This window comes from Pocillopora verrucosa, chromosome 14 (genome assembly GCF_036669915.1).
Source record: "Pocillopora verrucosa isolate sample1 chromosome 14, ASM3666991v2, whole genome shotgun sequence".
NCBI classification, from domain to species: domain Eukaryota; kingdom Metazoa; phylum Cnidaria; class Anthozoa; order Scleractinia; family Pocilloporidae; genus Pocillopora; species Pocillopora verrucosa.
Window position 1 is genome coordinate 2,751,063 of NC_089325.1, and position 7,417 is coordinate 2,758,479.

The window sequence follows — 7,417 nt, forward strand, 5'->3', positions numbered from 1 at the left end:
TATCAGTGGCATATACTGTTTGAGAGAAGTGTACCCCTTTATACTTGATCCTTGCTTCTTCCACTGCCTGCTTGCTATTGGGGTTATAACAGTGAGACAAATTGGCTGTTAACCTTGCTAGGAATGGTCTTAGTTGGTATAGTGTATCTGTCTAAGCAGAGTCGCAAGCTGGCATCTAAGAGTTATCATTCAGATGTAAATATTAAATTTTAGGCAACACATTTGCAGTTTCAGGGATGACAAATAGTGGATGCTCCTGGCAATTATCGAAAGGGTCCCCTTTTATTGAACCAAAAATGTTTATATAGTCTTACTTGACCAGACAACGAAAGAAACAATTGTGTAAAAACCAGCCATTGCACTACCTGTGGTACGACCTTACTCATCAATGCAATCAAAGTAAATGTAATCACGTTTCATGAAATTCACCAAAAAAAGCTGTGTCTGAGCTTTGTATGTGTAAACAATTAGTGCCATTGTTCAATCATGAGGAAAGTGTGAGATGAAAGTAGAAAACCATCCTTTGATGTCATTCTGAAATGGACTGAATTTCAGGGTAAAAACCAATTTGAGAGCTATTTTGTCGTCACTTGTTTGGTTTGGAACGACATCAATTGTTGAGAAACTTCTGATGGAAGTAAGCAAGGCTCTCAAAAGATTTGGCTGCATTTGTGGAGTTAAGAGGTCGAATGATGAGTTGTAGATCACGAGACTGCTCACTTTGGTGTCCTGAAATGGCCACAAATAGGCCTATTGAAATCCTGGCGTTGAAGCTGAGAGTGATGGCAGTAGCTCCCACACATTGATTGGTGTAAACTTTGGATAAACCAGCTTCTTCACTGACATTTTTTTCATTTTAGTTGACTTATATGTAATAATAATAATATAGTAATCAACTTTATTTAACAAGGGCTACACAAAGCAGTAAATATACTGAAGAACCCCTGGCCCTATAAATAGTACAAATTAAAAAACTAATGACATTACATAAAATCATTCAAGACTTACTGTGTAAGGAGTTATTAAAATACAATTATGATATAAAAGTTAAAATTTAAACTATCTGGTATATTAAAACAGGGCAAAGATAAGGTCAGTTAATAAAATGTAAAATTTAAAAATACATGACAAAAATTATTCAGTAAATGTTCTAACAGGATTTCTTGAAGCCTATAAGATTCTGTTTCTTTCTCATCTAGCTGGGGATTTTATTCCAGAGGCGGATAGTTGATACTGTGGAGGACCCCCTCCACCCTCTCAGACTCCCATTTGAATTGGGGGCAGACAAGGTTTAATTGTCCATGTTTAATCGCTCATTAAGTAACGTCTGCATTTCTTATTAACATCTGAGTCATATGGATGGGCAATCGCCAGCAGTCTGTTAAATACCAAACTTGACTTATATATTCTTCCTTCATCATGAAAAGGGACCCAACCTAATTGTTTAAAAAGTTCAACACTCGTTGTTTTCGTATCAGCACCCAGCTGTGTGTTTCTGTAGCCTGAAAACTTTTAGAATATTTTCTGCAGAGTAGGATGTCCACACGGTTGAGGCATACAGCTTTGTCTACTTGACCTTTGCATTATAATAAAGTTTCCTTTGATCAAGAAGCAGCAAGCATCTTATTTTCCGCAGTACAGCCATTCTCTGTGTGAGCTACTTGCATAGACTATCCTAACTTTCAATAGTAGGAGGGTGGAATAGAAATTCAAGAAGCATGGATGCCCACGATCAAAAAAAAAAACAGGAGAGCCGTGCGACAGCGGACAGCCAAGGGAGCAAGTTACTGAATGAAACAGCAAGGATAGAAATGCACCAATCAGAGCTGTTGAAAAACAACTAATCACAGCAGAGCATCATGCGTTATAAGATCACGCAAGACCAGTCGACCTCATCACCTGAAGAAGACTAGCAGTATGCAGTCGAAATGTTGCGATCAACATCACGTGTGACTACATGGTGAGACAAATGAAAAACTTAGCTTTTATTGTTATTCACTACAATGAATAACCACAACCATTTTTTGATATTTTTCTCGTTTCCTACTAGATTATTTAATCCGTGTTCGGCACTTTTATTGCCATTTGATAGACACTTACTCAGGTTCCAGAGTTTCCAAGAATTGTTCTTGTTTTCAGCAATTTTAGTTTTAGTATTCCTGATAAGTTTTGGTCACACTGTTTTTTACTCGCTCAAAAATTCCAGTTGCTCTCTGCTTGGTTTTTCTGGCTTTCTTGAGAAGCTTGTCACGAGCCTTTATCCCTTTCAGGATTTTGGCATTGAACCATTTTGGTTGGACTTTACGCTTCACTCTCTTTTGCTTCAAAGGGAGATGCTCATCAATAATACCATTGAAAATTTTATACCAGGTGTCAACTACATCATTTGGATCCTCAAATACAAAGGCGCAGTCCCAGAGGGCTTCATACAGGGATGAAACAAGCTGCTCTTTATTAAGACTCTTGATGTCTTGATAAGCTATTGTGGTGTGTTGATCTCTTTGTTCTTTGAGCGTTTAAATTTCCTGTTAACAATAACTGGGAGGTGATCAGTTATCTCAGAAGACATAATCCTCATATTATGAAGGTACTACGGGTGACTACCCCAAATGTGATCAAGGCCCGATTTTCATAGGCTGTGTATTTCAAGCGGTCGAGCTTTGTACTATCCTGCACCTTTAGCTATGTTGTTTTTTCTTTAGATACTGCAAAAAAGTAGTGCACGATGGATAACTTGTCTAGCAAAGGCTTACTATAAGAAACAATCCTTCCTCCCTCCCTCTCTTGCCTTTAACTTTTGCCACTGCTTGTTCCTTTCTCTCTTATTTCCACATAGGTACTTATTTGAATTTCCTCTTTCATTTCTCTTGCTCTTTGGAAGATGAATTTGTGGTCCTTAGTGTTTCCAAAGAGGTGCAGGAGTTAGTTCGCCAGCCCTTATATTTTATTTTAATTCCTTTAATGCATTATATGCAAAATTCATTTCCTATTTATATCCAAAACTTTCTCATTTAGACCCTTAGTTCTATCTGCCAGCGAGTAGACCTCGACTTGGACCTAATTAACTGTCTTTTCCAGGATAGAAAATTTACCCAAATGCCCTCCAATCGTTGCAGTTGCAGTTTCAACTGTGGGGGGTTTGGATTCTTAAACAAACATATCTTGTCTGGAGTTGGAGACCTACTGATTTTGAGCACTCGTCTTTGGTTTTGAATCGATAATACTATTTTTAGATTTGAATCAAACATTTTGTGTGCGATAACAAACATAATGCAAAAGCATACAAATAGAAATTACATAAGCAAAATTATACCTCTTCTGAATTTTGCACGGTCTCAAGTAAATCAGTTCACGTTGTTATGACTTATTTTTATTGTTGGCTCCTAAAGGAGCCGTTTGTGTGTTAGGAGAGACAACTTTAATTGTAAACTCGATCATCGAATTTGAATGGCTACAGCTTTCCATCTCGTCGCATGTTTGCCATAGCTGGCAGGTGTCGCCGAAGTCTTCTCCAGCAGACTGTTTATAGGTCTTGAACAGAGCCCACGCATATTTCTCGTGATGCCGATTCGAATTCACGCTCATCTGCAATTCATAATTCAGCGATAGCGATGAAATCTCCGAGGGTGCTGCGGGGGCAACTGGCCAGCCAAAACGCATTTGCCATGCTACAATTGTTTTCCTTAAGGATTTGTAGCACCCTCTGGTATCTTGTTTGGATTGTGGCCAGACTGTGGGTGCTGGCACGAGTGGCGTCTTTCTGTTGAGGTTGCTGCTGAGGTTCGTCAGAGAGTCTTAAGCTCGACCTTGAGCTCAGCAATAGTCCTTTTGGCATCCACCAACTTAGTTTTCAGAGTCTTGATGGCCTCTGACTTTGTTTGCACTAGATTGGCCAACTCTTCCGCATCTTTTTCTTTTTCCTCCAACTCGGCGGCAAGCTCTTGATTCTGTGGTTGTTGGTTTTGGAAGGACTGGCCCACCCTCTCGTGGTCTTTCACAAAGTGTCGTACTTTTTTTAAGCTCTTGGTAGCTTGGCTTATCTTTAGGCTGTTGATTGCTCTGGGGAGGCCTTCCTCTTCTTTTTTTGAGGTGGCTGAGCTGGACAAGAACATTGCCGGTTATTACCAGAACAGACACCACACTTGTTGATACAATGAAAAATTGAGTGGTCGCCGCTGCAGATAATACAATTTAAAAGTCGCTGAGACATTGTTTCTTGTTTGTGAATAAATACGTAATGATTGTATTTCTCTTCACAAAGGCATCCCCCCTGATTGGATTGATAAGAAGACCAAAATTGTCAAGAATCGCACAACGTATCATAAATATATGACGTACCAATATACCAAAAATTAGGATTACATTGCATTATAGGGCGCTTCTTTACTGCACTTTTCGATGGAGAATATTAACACACTTTCGTTTAATGCACAGGGGATTTTCGTGTGCCTTTAAGTTTAAGTGGCATTTTGAAAAATTTTAAGCATTTATAGTAAGTTTTACATCGATTTTTGAGTGCAAAAATGCACTAGTAAAGTTATTTCACTACCTGTCGCTAACCTGTTAGTTACCTGTCGGTGGCCTGTCAGTTTAGTGTCGGTCAATTTTCGGTAGACTGTTGGCCAACAGTTGGCAGACTGTCAGTGGAGGGGAGCTATTCTTCACAATTACCGAGAACTCTGTTTGCCTCAATCTCCTTAATCGCTTACCAGTCGTTTTGTGCCCATGGATCTTTTGTACCCAGACGATTTGTACCCAGGCTCAGACATTTCGTACCCACTTTTGATCAGTGCGTACCCAACCCTCTGGTCGATTTGTACCCAACAAATTATGAGACAAAATGTTTAAAACCAACATAAACACTTATTCATTTATCCTAGTAATCGCAAAAAAGCCAATTTCTAATCACAGAAACATTGAAAAGTTATCTTTTAGTTAATACTAAAAGAAAAATAGTGACCTTGTTGACCCATCCTAATATATTTTGCCTACTACCATGCAGCGCTTACGACTAAACGTACTTTCTCTACTCAGTAAAAAAGCTAATTTCTAAATCATAGTAATGTTGAAAAGTTATCTTACCCTTGAACAATCATGAGATAGTTGCCCTAGCTGACCTATCCTGATATGTTTGCCCATTACCACAGAGCACCTATATGAATAACCGTACTTATTCTACTCAGTAATAAATAAAACTCCTAGTGGTAAGTTCAGTTCAGTTCAGTTCAGTGCATCACTGGCCTGTTTATATTGGCACATCCTTTGAACAGCTGCCTGAGTGAAATCTCCTCCTTTTTGACAGCCTCCCAAAGAGCCGCCTCTGCACTTCACGATAGGTGGACCTCTGCATTCGCTCAAGCTAGCAGTCAGAGACCAGATGAATTTGTAGCAACACTAGTCTCGCTTCTTTGTGCAGTAGGGCCACAAACATGTGGAGGGGCAGACCCCATCAAGCAGCAGCTCTTCTGTTTAGGCTATGATGCCAGCCCTCAATATCATTGTTTGTTCTGATTGATTGCATAAATACGCTCCAGCACTTGGGCGGCCAAACTGTGCTGCAAATCCAGTTTTCCTCGATGTAACTGACAAATTTCTGTAGAGGTTCCATCTTGGCTTCTGGTTTTAGGCTGTCGAAGGTTGCATACTTTTTTACACGTGATACACTGATATGCCATTTCCTTGAAAGTTTTTCTAAGCGATAAAAATGAACGAATATTGAGAAAGTTTTCTCGGAGCTTTTTATAGCTGGACCCTTGCACCAAATAGATCGAAATTCTAGTCATTTCATTGGTCAATGCTCATATTATTTGCATTTTAATCGTTTTAAGAAGTTTTGCAAGCAAAACCTTCAAAAATTTTTATAGGTGGACCCTCAGACCAAAACGATCGAAATTCTGACCATTTCGTTAGTTAATGCTAGTGTTGTTTACTCGCTTTGTTACAATATTCTGATTTAATACTTTTGAAATGATAGAGAAAAAATCACACCTATCTTGCGCACGATAATAATTAGCTGTTATTGTCAAGAAACTCGCAAGTATAAACAATAGAAAAGCAAATAACACTTACCTTATGTGGGTCACTGACACCTATTGTTAAGTAAAGTTCAACAATATAACAAATAAGATCACACACATACCCTGCGCATGCGAGCGTGCATCTTAATTATTTTGCGATTACTGGGATAAATGAAATGAATGTTTACGTTTGTTTTAAACATTTTGTGTCATAATTTTGTTGGGTACGAATCGCCCAGAGGGTTGGGCGTGAACTGATCGAAAGTGGGTACGAAACGTCTGAGCCTGGGTACAAATCGTCTGGATAAGAAAGATCCATGGGTACGAAATGACTGGATACCCCCTAACTATACACCCATAATCAAGTACAGGAAGTTTCGGTTTACAAATCTTGAACAAAAATTCACATGGCTCTTGATATTTCAAATGTGAATAAGTCACCTGGATAAATTTCTTTGTGAACTTTGTATTAATTGTGCAGCTGATAAACAGGAATGAAGAATTTTGAGAGGAAGTTCTCTTTGTTCTGTCTCATCTAAAGTACCAGTGGGAGAAGTAAATAAGCAAGAGATAACGATCTCCCAACTGCGTACACACTCATTGGTATGTCACAGTGATGACAGTCGCTCCAGACTCCCCTGTGGTTACCTGATACACCAATTTCTGCACTGAGACATTAAATTAAAAAATGAAAAAGTCCTCTTTGGCATGGTACTCACTTTCATCGTTTTGAAATTAACCAAACAGGGCTGAGCACTGTTCAGTGACAGCATTTATCATTATTTTTCCTGTAGAAACTTAAGACTACTCATATTGATTGCTTTTAAAGTGTGTTGGTCAAATATCAACGCCTTGAAATTATTGATGCAGAGTTGTTGCTAGTGAAAGAGAGGCAAGAGATTGTTCTCAGGCATACAAAGCTTACCATGCCATGTGCGGTCTCCCTAGCTTTGAAAATACCACATGCTCATTAAAAAATTTTATCAAGATGGAATTTAAAGTTGCTGAAATTGTGCAAGCCTCATCATCACTGCTTCACTTCTTCCTGGGATACTGAAAAATTGCAGCTCCTCTTTGGGGAATCCCGATCCCTATTGCATTTCCATGAGCAGCACAAGCTTGCTAACGGATCTTTCCAATTTGGAGCTGTTACTTGTGACAGATCAGACACTACCTTGCCCACTTAGTTTTTGCTTGCAACTGCTGGAGATATTCTTTACTCCACCTTAACCAAAACTCTTGTGCTAAATGCTGTGTACATCTCCCTTTCTTGCTACAGTAAAGGTCTCCTCTCTTAATCTCGCCAGGTGGAGGCAGCGTAAGCCTTGTCTTTCCTGTGAGCAGAATACTTGGTGATAAAGGTGGTTTGAAAGAGGGTCATTTATTGTTTCCATGCTCAA

General features: G+C 39.1%; 1 pseudogene; it reads right to left on the reverse strand.

The window, feature by feature from the left end:
* Window positions 1–3,418: 3,418 nt before the first annotated feature.
* LOC136276733 (uncharacterized) lies at window positions 3,419–4,210 on the reverse strand (annotated as a pseudogene).
* Between the last annotated feature and the right edge of the window lie 3,207 nt (window positions 4,211–7,417).